This window comes from Pezoporus occidentalis, unplaced genomic scaffold (genome assembly GCF_034315485.1).
Source record: "Pezoporus occidentalis ecotype Australia unplaced genomic scaffold, CSIRO_AGI_Poc_V1 ctg105, whole genome shotgun sequence".
Taxonomy (NCBI): Eukaryota; Metazoa; Chordata; class Aves; order Psittaciformes; family Psittacidae; genus Pezoporus; species Pezoporus occidentalis.
In genome coordinates, this window is record NW_026912832.1 from 1,286,161 (window position 1) to 1,305,705 (window position 19,545).

Sequence of the window (19,545 nt, forward strand, 5' to 3'; positions counted from 1 at the left end):
ACTTTTCTCTCTGCCAGCCTCCTCTCTCCTTGAGATTTGTATGGTTTCATCTAAAATAAAATGCTCTGTTCTCATAATAGCTTCTTCAGGCTTATAACTTTGGGAAGAGACAATTTACTGGGAGCTGTATCAGTAAAAGATGAATTGTTAGATGCATGTTCCACACAGTGATTTTATTCAACAACTGAAAGATTAAGGCCAATTCTTTCAGAAAAATCCCCTGAGTTTGAATGCTTCAGTTTGTAGGTGTCCCTGGAGGACATGTAACATGTCTTAAACCTTAATTAAGTCTAATCTATGGTCACAGTTACTTAAAAGCCTTGATTGTGATCATACCATTTTGGCACAATGTCACCACAGAAGAGAAATATAATTGTTTGGATGGCCCTGCTTTTGCATTTCCATGCTTTATCAGGGTTTGGTTTATGTTATGTTTCGTCTCATTTTTTCTATCAGCTGAGCCTATTCTGCTTGGATTGGAGACAGCTTCAAGAAGACAAAAGTAATATTTTTTACTTTAAAATTACTGATACTACTATCAGTCTTTGTTATCCACAGTTGTATGTACTTTTTTTTTCTGGGAATATAGAAGATGTCATGAGAGTTCTATTATGCTGAGCCCTTAGAATCAAAGAAAGCTTTACAAAAGGGACAGAGAGACTTGTGAAGAGTGGAAGTAAGGCTACAATATAAGGTAAACAGCTGGACTTCGATATCAAAAATAATCCTCCCTGGCCATAAAACATTTAAAGGAATTCTATCTCAACAGAAATTCAAGGGAAATAGAGCATTAAATTTCCCCAAAAGATAAATACAAAGGATGTGACACTTCTGCACATCTGCTAGTTTTGATGAAATGACCAGAAGCTGTTATGTGCAAGAGCAGTAGTAACATTTTGCAAAGCCAGAAGTGTGTCATGCTGTATAAGAGAATATTGAAGAACTGTTAGAAGTGGGTTGCCAAGGTTAGTAACCTGGGTTACCAGCCTGGAGAAGAGAAGGCTCCACGGAGACCTCAAAGCAGCCTTCCTGTACCTAAAGGGCCCCTACGAGAAATCCGGAGAGGAACTTTTTACAAGGGCATGTTGTGACAGGACAAGTGGGACTGGCTTTTACATGAGCCTGTAGTGATAGGACAAGGGGAAATGGCTTTACACTGAAAGAGGGGGGATTTAGATTAGGTATTAGGAAGAAGTTCTTCACTGTGAGGGTGGTGAAGCCCTGGCACAGGTTGCCCAGAGAAGCTGTGGCTGCCCCATCCCTGGCAGTGTTCAAGGCCAGGTTGGACAGGGCTTTGAGCAACCTGCTCTAGTGGAAGGAGTCCCTGCCCATGGCGAGGGGTTGGAACTGTGATCGTTAAGGTCCCTTCCAACTCAAACCATTCTGTGATTCTGTCATCTATAGATGTTATTTTACAGGAGGCACCACTGGCGAGGAGGTAGCACCCATGTCCAAGGAGGTTGCAAGGAAAGCAAAGAACCTTCTTTGTGCAAGTCAGAAGCCAGGGGTCCACTTACTGTGTCCAGCAGAGCAGGTGTCAAATGTTTTTGTGTTTCAGGACATAGTTTAGTCATGAAGTGGAGAGAGCTGTTACATAATGTTACAGGTGTATAGAAGGTGAAAACAAAGGAACTTCTGGAGGACTAGCTGAAAAGTTTTGCACCAAAGCTCAGGAAGAGCCTCATTCTTTCTAACATAGGGCTTTTTAGATCAATTTCTTGCTTGAAGTAAAAACTAGAGCCACAGAATCAGATGTTGCTCCTTTGTATGCTGGACTCGGTCTCTCTGGACAGCAGAGATTCCCTTCAGTAAAAATACACATAAGGCATCTCTGCTCCATATCAAGCAGCTCCTGGAGGCTGTTTTATTAGCATCTTGCACACATCAAAAATAGGTTTTGTCTCTGGGGGTCTCTCTACTTTTACAGAAACCACCTAGGGCACATCCTCCTGGTAGATAGACAGTGATCTTATACACACTCTGTTTTGCACTCTCTTTTTTGGGGGAGAGGGGGAGTCTTCGGAGGGGTGTAATATACTTGAGGAGTGGATGTGCTTCATTCTCTGCAATATACTGAATGAATCTTTGGCAGCTTATATATCTCCTTACCTGTCAATTGCTTGTAGTGGACAGTTCAAGAAGATGACCACCAGCCCAGGATCTCATTTACTTCAGCTTTAACAAGGGGGATGCCGGTCATGTAAACTTTAGCAAGGTTTTCAATGCTCTATCCCATAATATTCATGTATCTAAATTAGGAATTTGCAGTCCAGATGGGTGGGCAACTAGGTGGGTAAGCAACTGTTTGAGTGGTTGGGCTCAGAGGGTCATGGTTACTGGGTCATATACCTTTGTCCTGGGAGCTGGTAATGACTGGAGCCCTGCGGGTCTGTCCTGTGACCTGTCCTGTTTAACATCATTACCAGTGGCCTGAAGGAGGCAGTGAAGGGTTCTCTTACCAAGATTGCCAGTTAGTAGGTTTGATGCTGGGGCTACCATCCAGAGGGATCTAGACAGGCTGGCGTGTGGGCTGACAGGAACCTTGTGCAATCCAGCAAGGACAGCTGAATTCATGCAGCTCTCCAGAAGCCCACGGGCAAACACTCACTGACTCTTATTTCAGACATAAGAATCTACTGAAGCATTGGAGACGAGCTTGTTTCTTCATCCGTGGGGATCAGCATTGTAAAGGAAGAGTAAATAAGCAGAGTAACTCTATTAACCCACCTTAACTGATCCTGACACATTTTTACAGCTCTGGAGTCTTGCACGGTAATGCTATTCTTTTTTTCCTTGGATAAGGGTATTCCATGGTGATTTCCATCAAATGCAAATGGATGAAAACGTATCACCAGCTTTTCTAAACCTTTTCCTTAACTGGGGTGCAGGAGGAGGGAGTCCCTGGATTATATAATTTAGCTGGAGATTTATGTTTTGGTTTTGCTGTGCCTCAGGTAAGTTCCCAGCTCCCTGCATCGTTTCTGATCAATGTTAGACACATTCAAAACCTAACGTATTTTTGGCTATTGTTTTCTTATTACTACTTTAGCTATGAACAGAGCTGTTTGAGCTGCTCACAGTGGTAGGAAGAAGTTTGATGCCGAAACACTCCTGAGTTCTGAGTTTCCTGAATATATTTCTGTAGCAATGTGATTTTCTAGTCTTAGCCATCCATGTGACTGAAGCAACATGGAACTTCTTATCTTTTTTTTGGAGTGGTGTTTTCATAATTGCAGTTTTCATTCTATGTATCTTGTAAGTCAGGAAGGAGAGTCACAGTGAAGATACCATATTTATTGGAAAGGAAGATGAAGGTTTTGATTAAAAGGATGAAATTAGACAGCATGAAACTGTGCACAGGCCTATGGGTCAGGAGCTGGTGCCTCTGCCACCTTGTCCTCTGTGCAAGATGTGAACTCCAAGCTGGTACAACTGTATTTGCTGATGCTGTGATACCTGGAGGTGCGCAGCTGGGCACAGCAACAGTACCACGCCTCCCTACGACTACACTGATGTAGTAGGCTATGGGGAGAAATGAAGCTTTTCCTGCAGAGCTGAACCTGGTCCAAGAGACATGCGTGGGATGTCATCTGCCTCAGTGCACAGAATTCCTGGCCTGGGATGTGGAAGTGAAAGACGCAGTCACTGGCTGTGTATGCCCATGGTCATGTATGCTAAAGGGTATACAAGAAGCAAGGGGGGATCCCACACAACAGGTTTACTGACCCACAGAGGCAAGTTTGGGTCTGTTCTGGGAAAAGGACCTCTATAGCAGGCTGTTGCTGGCTATTATGTTTCTTTTGTGCTTCAGGATCCCAGAGGGGAAGTACAAGTGGCTGGCAAAGCTGTGGAGCCGGAGAAGGGCACTTTAATCGTGCTGCCAAAATAGCAGCTGTGAGCCCTGTGTCGGGGTGGCATGAGTGAGGGATGGAATGAGCAAGGCCCTGCCTCCTCATGTGCCACAGGAGGTCATGGGGCAGGGTGCTGCTGAGGGCCATGGAGGGCAGCCCATCCTCAGGGGCTGTGCAGGCATCGGCGCGTTTTTTCCTGGTTGCAGTAGTGTGCCTGTGAAACCATGGGTTATTGGTTTGCTGCAAGTTGTCTTCTTTATGCTAACAGAGAGCTGTTTCTGTAACTTCTCCATGTATTTAGCCCAAAGCAGGACCAGCCAGGTCTCTTGTGTATACTGGAAGCCTACTGTAAGAAGCAAGAGTGAAGATGAACATAAATCAACCCAAGGAACAGGTGCTGCTGTAGAAGATTGGGAACTGGGACTAAACTGTCATTCACATGCATGAGCACAATTCCTACTGATTTCATATCTCACATCTCTGTCTACATGCATGGTATCTTATCAGCACGTCTGTGCCATCCTGTGCCAGATGAACCCCTACAGCTTCACGCAAATGGAGTCTGAAATATGTTTTACATGATATTTCGAGTCAGTAACTCTGTTTTCACAAGAACCAGTACATCTGGGGATTCATTTTGTTGTAATAAACAGTCTTGATTTTTCCTAAGGATCCCATGCTGCAAACATTGCCAGGCTTTTATGGGATTGGACACATTAAATTACTCTGTATGATTCCCTGTCGCTATGGAATGTCATGCCCACTATAACTGGGTAAGTGCAGATTTGCCAAACATACATGAGGAAAGTATAAGACAGTTGATAAATATACCAGAAAGGAAAATAAGCTGGTGTCTGTAGTTAAAATGGCTAGTTAAAATGTTAAAAATATGCAAATAACAGGTTGGTAGCAATTCTAAATGTACGTGTTTACAAAAGGGCAGAAGCAATGACTGAAGTCAAGGCAGAAAGATGCTCTGAGACATTCATACCAAAACAATTGTCTCGGCTTCTGTGTCCTGTTATCCACTAGATCAAAGATCCATATAAATTCACTCGCCTTACGTCAGATTAACTATCAGTATCAACATCAAAACCTCTTTGGTTATCACTGTGTTGTGATCCAAGACCTTGATTCCCTACTGTGAAAGCCAAGACACTGACCCCCCCGCCCCGGCCACTGTACTCAAGCATCCCCACTCCTTTTCCTGTGAGGGAATCCCCATCTCCAAGGAACGACAGCCACTCCTCTGCTGCAATTTTGCCTTGCAGTTTGCAGCTCAAGGCCAGGCCTTTGCTAGAACTGGACCTGCCTACAGTCTGTCCTGGGCTCTTGGAAGTCCCAATTCACACACAGAGGTTCGGAGAGAACCTGTAAACACCAGAAAGGAAAAGCTTTTGGCTGCCTCCAGTCCCTTCCCATGGGGCCACCTGCACTCTGTTTTGCAGGAGCTGGATGAGTAAGTGTAGGTGGGATGTGGCGACACCGAGTAGGCAGGGTAGAAGTCCCATTACACATTGCCTTGTGCTGCCCCAGCAGACCTAGTGTTTATTTTGCAGATGATGAGCTGATCCTTTTAGGAGGAGAGCAAAGGAATGGCATTAGTATCTAGGGTAGCTGCGCTAGTAGCTAGGGTTGTCTCGCTTCCCTATTGCATAGGAATGAGATCTGCCAGGTTTACATCTCACTCAGCCTTAGGGAAGCTGTGAAATAAGATGAGAACTAACAGCTAGTGGCAGAGAGAGGGAAGGAAAGGGAGTTGTAAAAAAGGAGGTCTCTACGAGTGAAAAGTTGTAGAAGGATGCTGCAGCAGGGCTGTCAGAGCAGCCTGGCAAACCCTGCTACCTTCAGCCTTTATACAAACCTCCGTGGTACACATCTCTGCCGCAGGAGAGAAGCTCCTTCATTAAGGAACAGTCATTATATCCTTTAATTGCAACAGAAAAGCACCCTCTGAATGGTGAGAGGCTCCAGATGTACTAGAGTGCATGCAGCCCAAAGATTATTCTTCCTTTTTAATTAGGGTTTGTCTCCATACCGCTTTAGAAAGGCACCACAGAGTTCCAGGGAGATGCTGGGTATTTCTGAGCTCTCACTCAGCTGGCTTTCAACCTGTGAAATCAGGTGACTTCAAGTGACCATAGTCCCTTTCTAACCACATCCTGAATTTTCAGGCTGGGTGGCATGGAGACAGGCTACGAGAGCTGCCTGCCACATCTTTTACATCTATTCAGCTTTCCCCCCTCTCTTTATGCCCACAAACCAACAGCGATCTGCAAGTTCACAGTCCCCAACCCACGGGGCTTGAGCTACTCTTGTATTCCTGTAAACTGTACAGCCTTTTTTGGCCTGAACTAGGCACTGTGTAAGCTTTTCCTGTCTCAGAAATAAGCAGTTCAGCAAACAGGCAGTATTAGGAGTGCTTTAATGAAATTTGGATGGGCTGGGGTTTGAACAGCCAAGCCCCCCCTGTGAATATAAAGGTTCTCAGTCCAGGTCTGCTCAAGCAGCTTCTCTCATGCCTCTACCTCTTTCTTCCTCTGCAGTGTGTTAGGAAAACTGTATTGAAAAACAGAAGGAATAGCATAAGTGCTTGGATGAATGAAATCCACTGTATTTAGGAGAGCTGGAAATATCAATGATCATTTTTAAAGACCAACATCTTGTTATATGAGAATTTCTGAATGTCCTACAAAAATAAGTTTATCACCCCATCCCAATGTAAATGTGAAGGCTGAAGGACAGAAGATGTATTCAGGGTGGCACAGCAAGTTGATGGGAGGCCACGGATGGAGCAAGCTGGGAATGTGAAGCATGCTCAGAAGAGGGCAGAGCAGAAGGCAGCTTATGTTCCGGCAGCCAATGTATTTTCAAATGGGATTGTTACTTTTTCCCTTTATCTTGAGGTTTGGCTATATATATATCTTATATATATTAAACTTAAAACACTGTTTAGTGGGCAGAACATGTGCAGAAAGCATTGGCCAGCAGCCATGGGGAGCCATGCCCCTTCCGCAGCCTAGGAACAGTTTTCTCCACCACTACAGGCAAGGCATCACCTGCCCTTCTCATGTGGCATTGGTGGCCAGGCTATCCTGTGAGCAGCAGCACTGCAGCATGAGGCGTATGGGGGAAACCACACACTGTTGGGCTCCAATCTTCAGTTATTTACCATCTTGCCTTAATCTTGAGCTGCTGGTCCCTACCTGGACACCTCTGTAGCTTCACTGCTATTACTGCCCCTCTGGAGCCTTTTATTTGCTTTGCTCATATTCTTGGGGAAGTTGCTAAACTAAAATAGATTCTATAAATTCCATGGATAATATACAGCTCCAGTGACACGGCCTGAAGCTTTTATTGGCAATTGTTATCTCTACCTACGGATTCTTTTCTGTACATGATTCCTTCCCACTAGCTTGGTTATGGAGAGGTTATTGCTGAGGCAATAATTTTCTCATACGTGTTTATGATACTGTTCCTACAGCCCATAGGAGAAGGAAAGTCACTGCCTGAGAAGGGCACTCAGTGCCCAGCTTGAAAGTGTGCTGCGATTTTGGCATAGGGAAGGTGTGAAGCAGGAACAGCTGGATGAAATTCCCCAGTTTGTGCAGTGCAGAATTTGTGGTCTGAAGGATTTCCCCTGGTGTCACCTTTAAGCAGTGGCATTTTTTCAATCCCCTGCTTTCTGCATTACTTGGACAGGCGTTTGGTGTTTGATCATGACTGCAAAGAGTGACTATGAGATGAAGTCCTGCTCTCTGCTCATGCTGAAGGGTCATGAAGAAGAGCCTGATTCCTGCTTCCACGGAGAGTTGCTTCATGTTTCTGACGGCACTGGGGGCCCTGCCAATGGTAGGCAAGAAAAAGGTACTGTCAGTTCAACGTACTGCTTTTTAATATGTTCTTATATAGCAGGTAGTGTCAGTTCAAGGTACTGCTTTTTACTATGTTCTTATATAGCACAGTGACGTAAAAAATACCTTTACCTGAAGACCTGCATTCTCAAGCACACTTGAAAGCATCACTGAATGGCTTGGGTTGGAAGGGACCTTAAGGATCACCTGGTTCCAACCCCCATGCCATGAGCAGGAACACCTTCCACTAGAGGAGGTTGCTCCAAGCCCCGTCCAGCCTGGCCTCGAACACTGCAGGGATGGGGCAGCTACAACCTCTCTGGGCAACCTGTGCCAGTGTCAGTGTAATCCTGTTCCAGGATGGTCAGGCCAGAGCTGTGCCCCTTAGGATTGGGATCACACCTGCTAGCGCAAACCTCTGCTCTAACTCTCCATCTAACTCTCCTTTACTGGCTCAAATGTCTTCCAGAAACTTTGCCAGGGCGGTTCTGAGATGCCAGAAGTTACAACCAATTGTGCCAAAGCCACCAGTGCCTTTGCTGTGCTCAGTGACCAGGTCCACCTTGCACCTCCTTAGTGGACCCGATGATCTTAAGAGTCTTTTCCAACTGAAATGGTTCTGTGATTCCTCTTTACTTTGCTCCTCAGCTTGCTGAGCCCTGGCATTTTTCCAGCTTCACAACCCTGAGCACTGAGCACCCACATTTGCTTTGGGCAGTCAGTGCAGGGGCTCTCCCTAGGTGAAGGGAGAGCAGGTTCTCGTGGCTGGGTTGCAGACTCATTCACGTGTGTGTGTGTGCGTGTGTGTGTGTGCAGGCACGAGCCCCACAAGGACACAGCCTTGAGCCTTGTTGGCAGGACGGCGTCTGACCTGCCTGGGCCAAGGTGCCACAGCCAGACACTCTGTTCCCGCAGACACCCCGGCCACCAGACCACCTTTCCCTCACTTCAGGGGATGTTCCAGCCCTTTCGGGATCACCTGAAGAAGCTCTTCCTGTTGGAAGGGTTTAAGGGCATTGTGTACCCTTGCCTCCCAAGCAAAGAAAGGGCTAAGGGCAGGAGGGAAATGAAGTCCTCTAGGATGGTACATCAGATGCTTTTACTGGAAATGCAAATTATAATATTGTGTAACACTGATTAATGCTCTAGGTGCAACAAAATAAATTACCTAATCTATTCACCTATTCTCTCATGAAAACCTACTGGTTTGGGCTGGCCTCATTTTCTCTTTGCCTGCAGTTTTCTGATCGCATCCTGTTTAATTTCCTTTTCTATCAAGAAACCACATTTCTAAATGTGATCACTGTTAGTGTGCTCTGCCTAATTGGTTATAATCATCCTCATTGATGGAGGCTGAATTCAAAGAAATCCAGTAAAAACCGATATATTGTTTTTCCCCATTAGCCTTTTCTGTCAGGCTGGTTTTTGTTGTTACACTGCCACCACAGCTGGTAAAATTTCCACAGCTCTAAGGCACCGTTAAGAGCAGCCAACATGGAAAGCATCTGGCAGCGTGTGAAGAAAGATGAAGGCAGGAGCGGGTCCTGTCCTCCAAACAGAGGCTGCCAGCAGAGACCTTAGACTTGAGGCTTACTTCACGGTGTCCTCCTTCCAGGAGGGATGTCACAGCATTTTATTTACAACACCTCAGGGGCTGCACTGTCTACCTGCTGGGAAGACACATCGACAGAAATCTGGGGACAAAGTGGTGCCCTGTTTTGCCCTGCAGCAGGAGAGCTGCTGCCGGTACCCTGTTATGGTGGCACAGTCTGCTCCTCTTGCTTGGCTGGCCTGCGGGCTCTGCCCGGGCTGGCTGTTTTTACAGCTGTTACCTTCATATCGGATTTATTTGCTCTCATATTTTCCTTACTTGGTTTCTCAATTGTTTTCCTTCCTGAAAATACTTTTTTCGGAGGCTTACTCCCTTGGCTTGATGGAGCGTTTTCCATACCTACACAACCACTCCTCCCCAGCAGGGCTACCAGACTGGCACAGAGGTGCTGACCTCACAGGTGGGTCCACCATGGATTTGTCCCCTCGAATCCCACTGGGCAACCAGGCCGGTGGCCAGGCATCCTCCTGAAAGCTGCTTTCTCGCAGGAACAGCACATTGCCTGATATGTAGCTGCACCCTTCGGCCTTCCATGTCCCATGTGTAACCATGTCCTGGGCTGGATTCAGCAGAAGATCCAGCTCTGGGTGGATCCAGCTCTGCTCTTCAGGAAGGCACGTTGAAGCCAGAGCCCCCTGCTTCTGAGGTTTTGGGCACTTGAGAAACTTACAGGGCAAGGCAGCAGTAGCTCTGCTGGCTGTGCAAGGCAATGGCACTCATGCAAGCTGCAAGTCATGTTATAAGGGCTTTTGCTAGGATTCAAGAAAGCTTTATAAATGAACCATAGAGAAAAATGGCTGTAATTTTTCAGAGCTCACTGTATATAAGGATGGCATTTACCCAGAGAAGTGCTGTTTCCACAGTATACAGAGATCTGGAATATGCTGTTAGATTGATCCCTTGTAGCTGAAAATACCATTACTGTTCAATTGCATACAGACATCTTAAATTATTAATGGGATTCCTGCCTGAGGGTAAACATTGTAGATTCGCATTCTGAGATTTTTAAGAGCTCTTTGATTGCTCACAACTAGGGCTGTTAAATACAGTTATTTGCTTTATACCTCTTAAATAGATCAATATCAACCAAAGAAGTATCGGGGGATAGAGACTGAACATAAAGAAGTAAGAGCAAAGTTACTACAGTATCCCTCAGGTCTTAAGAGATTTCTAAATCTGTCCAAGGTTTTGTCCCTTAACTTCCTGCACAGCAGTTCGGGAACAGGCCCCAGACACCCCCCCCACACCATCTCCCTTACAGTCATTGTTGTCCTATGGGCTGTTTTCAGGAGTACCAAAAGTCTGCAGCTTACGAGCTGGGAAGGAGATGACCATACACAGCCCTTGCATCAGGGATGCAGTCCTGGGCAGCCCCACAAGCTCTTGGTCACCCAGAGGATTTGCCTTTGTGCTTCCCTCTCTGTATGGGAAGCTGTATTTCACTCGTGGATCCAAATGACTTCTTTTTGAAAAGATGCACCAATAGAGGTGGCACATAGGTCTTTAGTCTGCCTCTTTGTCTTCGTGCTACACCTTGATAAAGCACCTGTGTCCATTAATGTTGCTCTTTCTACTCTTCTCCTCTCACCAGTTTCTTGAAGCTGACCGTCCCATAGGAAAAGTCAGGCTGAGGTGGAAGAAGCTTCTTTGCCTTCTCCTTCCCATGTTCCTGTTTGTACTATTCCTCCTGTTGCAGCTGTCTTGGGAGTAAGGTTTCATAAGATGGTGTGAGCCAGAATAACAGCTCATTGCTGCCAAAAGGGGATGGTTCCCACCCCAACCCCTGGCCAAAGTTCCTACCACCACCTCTGGTAGGTATGTGAGGCACTGGGCTCCTCTCTGAGCAAAAGCAGTGGGCAGGTTTCATCATTTCCGTAGGTAAATGGGCATAGGAGAGCATCTCTGCTGGCTCAGGTGGCCATAAAGCTTCAGCAACAGATCACAGGTCCCCTTTCTGCATGTGCTTCTCAGGTGCCACCTCTCTCCACACAGAAAGGCAGAGCCCTCAGGGTGTCAGACACTTCAACACACCCTGTGCTGTGTGTGGGTGCCAGGTGCCCATGCTCACAGGAGAAATTCAAGGGAGAAGTTTGAGCCTTCCCTTTTGGCACAAAGGTGATGATATTTGCTACTGCAAACCCAGGCATGCAAAGAGAAAAGCTCTTCTTTAAACAAAAAGCACACATAAGCAGAGTTGTGCAGCTTTGAAAAGCACTTATCTTATGGCCAGACTCTAAAGTATGGTTAATTTTAATTCTTGTAAGAAAAATAACTTTCTGTTATTGAAGAGAGACCAACCCAGTTATTTCATTTTTAATCCAGGCTAAACCTATGCAGGCACTGGCAAATCCTTTCTTATACAGAGTCATTCCCAATGAATTAACTCATCCCATTGCTGTCTATCCTACTCAATCTACCCATTTCTTTATGCAGCCCTGCTGCCCTCTGACTTCACAACAATGTCAGATAACTTCAGCAGTGAAGTAATGAAGATGGTGATTTAGTATGCCCTATAGGAAAAAAAGAGAAGATCAGCCTTCTAACATTGTGGAGAGAAGTGCTGTTATATTTCATGCCTCATTTGCCACAAACAGTATCTTAATACAAGGATGTTTCACAATATGTTAATCTTATATCAAGCATGTAATTATTAAGACTGATGTAACACACCTAGAATCACAGCACAGTAATTAGCCTTCCTCGTGCCACTAGCTCAGAGCATTTAAAAATGTATGGTGGAGTTCAGAGATCTGATTCAGTGTGCTCACAATTCCCAAACAGTGAATCAGAGAACTCCATCCGCCCCCATGTCACCATAGATGTGGCCTGATATAATAGGCCCAAACGTATTTAGAATTTGAAAATGAGAATGAACTAATAAGATTTTTGAGTCTGAATAGATTGGAGTGAGTTTCAAAGTCAGTGTTTGAACCAGATATTAAGTGGATTGCAGCATGGTCCATACACAGTGAACAACTACAGCATAAGTTTCAAAGGTAATCAAATAAAAAATTAAAACCACCACCAACAATGTTGCTTTTGATGAAATTACCTCTTCATAAACTTTTAGGAGGTAAAATATCACACTGACAAAGTGTGACCATTCCATTTTCCCCTGGGAAACATAAACGTAAGGGATTTTGATACTACAACATGAAGACCGAAGACTCAAATCTGATCCCTAGAGACGTATTTAGCTAGACTTGACATTCAGGCCCAGAAGGCTATGCCAAGTCGTTTAAAAGTCCAGGACTTCATTTTTAGCCAGACGTTCCTACATTACAAATGCACAAATGCCATTCAAAGCTGACCTAGAAAGAATTAAGTGACACTAACATAGTAACATGAATCCATCTTCAGGAGGTGTTAACACAGTTCTGATTTTGTCTAATACATCACAATTGTGAAGCTGAGGTTCAGAAGTGATTGTATAGTAATTTGTTAGCACTAGCGTGCAAAAGCTTTCTGACATGGGGCAGGATAATCCAAAGCTGGGATATTTGAGCCATCTAGTGGGGTTTCAAAAACAGCCACCAAAACCCCCTCAAACCAAAGGAAAGTGCTTGAGCACTTTGAATACATCCCAGTCCATAGTGTGGATATCAAGGTCAGCAAGGTCAGGCTATTAACAATCAACAAATCAGAGGTACTACAAACACTCTTCAGACATGTCCATGGTATAAATCAACCTGTTTAGAGTCAAGGAGGTAATAAATGAACTCTTTAATCACAAAACCCTCCCTGGTAAGTTACTCTCCATCAGAGACGTTTGCAAGTGTCATGGGCTGGATGCCAGGAATTCTTTGCTAGGCAAAGCCTGAGTGGAAGGTGAGCAGGACTTGTGGGTGAAGGCAGGTTCAAGCAGTGAAGTCTTCCAAGTATATTAGGACTCCCATTTCATGTGCCCTTTACTTCTTTATTATTTCATTGAGCATTGAACATGGTCTTCTCAGCTGTGTCAAAGCAGCAGATTTTTCCAAAGAGGTTGTTAGAGGAAATATTTCTCCCTTGGCTATCACACTTCACTGTGCATGATGTCCTCCAACATATGTGCTGAACCTTATGCACTTCTAGTTTGTCCCAGGCCATCCTATTTAGCAGTTTGCTGTTTCTGTAAGGAACATCACCATCTCCTGGATCACTGTGAGATCTCTTTATTAGTAGACAAAACTCAAAATGGACATAAACCAGGTTTATTTGATCAAAGTAAAATGTTAAGCAAGTGTGAAGTGTTAACCTGCTTACAAAAGACTGTATCTGCCACCCATCCTCTGTTTTAGCTGCTCTCTTCTCTTTAGCTGTTCTCCCTGCCTGGCACTGCTTTACTTAAAACAACAGCTTTTTAGAGAGGAATCCTGTTATCACCTTTTTTATTCCTGTTTGCACATGGACATTTTGTGGGTGCTCTTGAAGCGCCAAAACATGCTGCTCCACAAATGCAGAGCACCTCTGTATTGTGCTGATGCTTAGCCATTCACCACACCACTTTTTTTCACTATGTAAGAATACTAATGAAGTATTTCTTAAATGTGAGCTGTTTGAGTAGAGAGTCCTTGATCTGCCAGTTTTTCCTCATCTATTTACCCTTTCTCTCAAGAGCCAGGCAATTTGCAACCATCAGCTGACTTCCTAATATTTTACAAATCACACATACAGAAGGAGCCTTCTGGGGCAGCACTTTCTGGTTCAACTTCCCAGAGACAATAGGAACCTTTTTGTGAGCTGCATGAGAATTTGCTACTTACAGACTCTAAAATGTCTGACTTTTGACAACATGTCTATTGCACAGTCCATGTGATGCCCTCAGTATCTGCAGAGGCTGCACATGAATGTGACAGCATGGATGTCAGACCTGACAGGCTGAGTGCAGGGGATTGTCTTGCAGAGCATCTGTGTTTAAGTTCAATGGGAGAAGCAAGCTTTAGGAGGAATTGGGAAACTAATAAAGTCAAAATCACAGGAAGCCTTATTGTTTCATTTCAACTGTTCTGTCACCAGTGCGGTCTTCATCTCCCTAGGCAATTTATTTTAGATTTCTCCTTCTGAAATTGGTGCAATCATAGGTAAAGTGGTGGTGAGTTGTGCTGCTCTACCCTTGACCTTTAAAATTCAATGCTAATAGAATTTGAGGATAGTAAACAAAAAAATAACCCTCTTTAATTGAAAGGGATTTTTGTTCCTTTTGCACAGTAATCATTCCTGGTAAAGTGATAAAAATTGAAGCAGCTGCAAATCTGTCTCTGTCTCATATTGAGTACCGAGCTCAAAGTCAAGTTTTGCAGCCCTTGGATTAGCAAAAGGCAAAACAAAGGAAGGAGAGGATGAGCTGGTCTCCCTGTGCTGTGAAAGGCACAGGGCTTACAGCAGTTTCCTTATTCTCTTAGTAGCTTCATCCAAGTGGAGAATAGCTTGAGAAACCCCTCCTGCTTCAGGTGTTCCCCCTGACAATGGGCATGAGTGTGAAACCATCACATCAGTAAGGAAACCCAAGGCAAGACTTCTCTGAGCAGCGTGGTCACAGAAAGTGCATTTTAGAGCACCTCACTACAATAACGTGAAAGTGATAAAGGCTGTTGAAAGGCTGTTAAAAGATGCAGCCAAAAGTACCAAATGAGACTCAGATGGCTTATGGACATCGCATCAGATGATGAAAGGAAAAATGAATTTTAAAGGACTCTAAAAGAAATCCCAAAAAGCCACACTTCCATGTTTTTAAACAGTAAAGAGCACTACCAGAAGTTAACTAAATAAACAAGCTCCTTCAGAAAATGGAAGACATCTCCCAGTGAGGGTGGTGCAAAAAAGGACAAGCTCTGGCAAACTAAATGGAAAACCACAGCATGGAAGGCCAAAAATACTTCCTTAGAATTATAGGGCAAAAATCCTACCATGGCCCTTGGGGCAGTTCAAACCCTTTCTTTGCCTATGAATCTGTCTCAGATTAACGTGCCAGTAGAAGAAAATCTAGACCAGACTGATAGCTGGGGCTCTGGCAGGGAAAGTCAAGGACTCCAGAGGTGCGTGTGCCAAATCCCAGCAGCGTGTTACCTGCGGGTGAGGTGAGGTCTCCTTGTGCAGGATAGAGTTGGCTAACACAGCACCTCTTTTTAAAATGGCCAGTTCAGAGATAACGGGTGTGAGCTGACTTTCTGGAAGACAGTCCGGTTGTCAGGCTTATGAGGGACAGCAGCAGGAGACACATGGATGAACAGGACATACAGGAAAGAATCCATCTGGATTTTGTAAGGGGAGGAATCTTGTTTCATCAGGTGCATTTTCAGCCAATTCTTTCAAAGCATCTTCTTAAGGCCCTTAATCTTTGAAGAAATGAGGATACAGAAAAGTTTTAAGAGCAGTTTTAAAAGTATGGAATAAAAGTAGGGATAAATAAGCTAGAAAGAGTATATGGGTGAAGCCTGAAAGAAATTTGTGTTGTGACCGACCTTATTTGAAATACTTGTAAGTGATGTAAGAAGAAAAGCATCCATCATGAGGTGAGAGGGTTTGTTGGCCATACAAAATTATCCAGTTATCTGAACTGAAGCCTGCTGCAGAGAGTTGCAGGAGGATCTCATGGTATGGATTAACTAGAAAAAAGTCAGAGATGAAAATGGGTGTTATTATGTTCATGGTAATTCATGTAGGGGAATCAATCTTAATTACATACATACACATAATGGTGGGCTCTCCATTTCCTCTAACCACATAAGAATGATCTGGTAGTGCTTTGAGAATATCAGCTCAGTGTTAAGTAGTAAAAGACTCTTGGTAATTACTAGGGAAAGAAGGGAGTGCAAAACAGGGTGCATCATTACACTGCAGATTTATGATGTATCCTCATTTCATACACTGTCAGCTCATCTCAAAAGGTTATAGTCGAAATGAAAAAGAGGTACAGAGAATAACTAGAATTTGCTGTATAGACCAGCTTCATAAAAAGTACTGCACAGAATATGATTCCTCTGCTTGGAAAATAGATGATTGAGGAGAAATATGATGTAACTCAATAAAATTGTGTGCCGCACAAGAAAATTTATTCACTGTTTCTCGCAGAACCAGGGGTCACCAAACGAAACAGTCAGAGACAGCAAATAAAGAGGAGTACTTTTTCACACAGTGTATATTGAATTTGTGGAGCGCATTGGCAAACGATGTGGTAGAAGTCAAAATTAGAAACAGGTTCAAAAATAAAGAAAGAGACTAATGGGGGGAGGCAGTCAAAGGCTATGGAAAACCAGTGCAGAAAGCCAGTGCTCTGGCTGGGGCAGCAAGCTGGGTAGGAGCCACAGTGAGCCCTGACAGCAGATGACCAACAGGATCTGGGGCTGCATCAGCAGGAGCACAGCCAGGAGCTTCATCAGGGGTTGTCCCCTGTGCCCAGAACTCGTTGTTAGTCCACATCTGGGCACCGTGCCCAGTTTGGTGCCCCCCAGTGCAGAAAGACTCCGACAATGTGGAGTCAGTTCACCCCTATGACTCTAAGGAGCATTGCCCATGAGCAGAAGCTGGGGCAGCCTAGGGCAGAGACAGCTTTGGAGGCACTTCACAGCCAACTCACAACGCCTATGGGGAGGGAATGGAGTGAGGGCAGCCATGCACGGCAGGGCAACAATGTACAACAATATGAGCTGAAATGAGAGGGCTTCAGGCTGGGTACGGAAACCTTTCCCCACGAGGACAGGCAGTGCAGCAGGCAGGCAGAGGGACAAGCTGCCCAGAAGATGGGCAGGCTCCATCCTTGGGAGGGTTCCAAGACTGGCTGGGAAAAGCCCTGAGCAACCTGGCCTGATCCCACTGCTTCTTGGAGTGGGGGTGTATGAGGGACCTCCTGAGGGCCTTTCCAGCCTGAATTACCCAGTGATCCCATCCTCTAATCCTCTGATCCTCATTCATTTAGGTAGAAATTGTCAGAGATCATACAGCTGTATTGGAGAAAACATAATACTGGATAAGACTGTCCCTGAGTCAGACACAGTGCATCTGTTTATTTTTTCCTGTGTTCTTAGAAATAAACAAATGTCGACTGTAAAAAAAAGTAAATTTAATGAAAAACTGGATTCTGGAGCACAATTCCATGAGAAGAAGCCTCAAAGCCTGATAATGACCTAAGCCTTATGACAAAATGAGACAGTAACTGCACTTGACTCATGGCTACTCTACAGAGGTATTGCAAGGAAGAGAAAGTAGTGTAAGGCATTCATCTCATCTTGTGCATCCTCAGCTAGTTCCTTTTGCAAGTTCCTATTACCTGGCAAATCAATCACACCTGCTCACTGACTGCAGAGGTGTCAGTGAAAGCCCTCAGCGCCCTGCACAGTCCTGAATGCACTCAGTGGTGTGTGAGGCAGAAAGAAAACAAGCTCAGACCTGTGCTCCTAGGCAAACCCTGTGAACTGAGAAGACCTAGCACAGATGTTTTCCAGAGTGACCAGAGCCACTGAGTTTGTAGCACAGAAAGCACAGGTCTGGCAAGGCCATTTTTCACCCGTTTTCATCCTAGAACCAGGTTTTGGTACTGAACGGATTCCAGAAAGAGGCTGCAAGTGGCAACTACAGTGACAGCTGCTGGTCATTTTGAATCCCATGGTGATGTTCCATAAAGGTCCAAAGTGCTAGGGTGGGTTTGTGGCTTGCAGCCCTGGGGCAGGCTGCTGCATGCCTTCTTGTGCAGAGCACTCACTACTTAGAATGCGTGTTGGGAAGCATGTGAACAACATTCCCAACTCTTGAGGATTCTAGAGGAACTCAAGTTGAAGCTTCAGTTCCAACTCTTGAGACTTCTAGAGAAGTCTCTATGCTACTCAGTGATATCCATCTCTTTATCTTCTTCTGGTATAAGAAGAACAAGTCAACTTCTCCACCAAGTACTAGCCAGATGCTGCAGTTTTCTTCATACAATAGGGTTCTCTGAGATAGTTCTGTTTTCATAAGCCATTTCAGGATGATGCATATTCAGTTTTAAGCACCCTGACAGATTTTAGGTGCAGATGGGCTTTTCACAATCAGAGAAGAAAACCTTGGTGACATCGCACCTGAAATCTAGACCCACATCTTTGTCAATGCCTTGTTCTACTTTTTGTAAAAGCTGAGGAACAAGCTTATAGTATCATACTTTTCTATCCCTGCACATTGATGCCTGACTCCCTAGGGCAAAACACTACACTTTCAAGTTAATTGGTATAGATGTTTCCAAAGTTTGGTACTACAAATCAAGCAAGAAATTCGTTTCAGAGCACAGGAGCCCCATACTTTCTCTCCCTCTCAAGTCGATTCCAAACGCTCCGCTCTACGAGTTTCTCTTCTTTTCAATTACAGTTCTCCCATGGTAGTAAATAAATTTGTTTCAAGCTCACACGTTTTTCTTCTTTTCAATTACAGTATACTCTCAAGTAATTTAATTTCTTTTGAGTCTTAAATTCACAGCCAACTCACTCTCCAACAAATGTATACATCAGGTAGCAGAAATACATCCCAGACTCTATCCTTATATTGAGGTCTTAAATGGTGGTTTTGTCTCCATTACCTCCAAATTGACTAAAATCTCTTTCAAACAAGAGGTTCAGCAGGAGGTACACAGACCATATAACACGAGAGCTGCAGAAGCAGGCTTTCATTTGGGCCATCTCCTTTGGTTCCAGCAGCTGCCCTAATTCAGTTGTAGGAGTGCTAAGTGTGAGAAATCCATCTTTATTTTGATAGAAATATATTAATTTCAATTTGCAGCAATAGCTGACAGGATAGTGAAACCCTGTAAAGGCCTCATCATCAGCCATTGCAGGCTGATACGGATCTTCCTCTCATCTTCAGAGATTATTAGATGTGCAGAAGGATGGGGCTTTAGATGCATGTGAGGAATGGATGGAGGGCTGATGGAACTGGAGATCAAGGGGCTGAAGCTGGAACACTCTGTACAGCCTCTGATCTAGGACCCACCAGAGTGTACCATGAAAGACTGGAGGACAAAGCAATCTGCCAGTATGCGTACTCTACCCCTCCTGAGAATAAACATGGGACTGAGGTGATCATTTGGATACCTTCCATATATGCAATACTAAATATTCAAAAAGTGAAACATGGAGAAAAACACACATAAATTCATTGCAATAGGGGCTCACTTAAACTGCCCACATAACAATAAGGGGTTGAGGCAGTGAGGCAATGCATGGTTCTCACTTAGCATAGCAAAGAATTATGTGATTGGACTCTGGCATATGTGTGAATTCAGGCA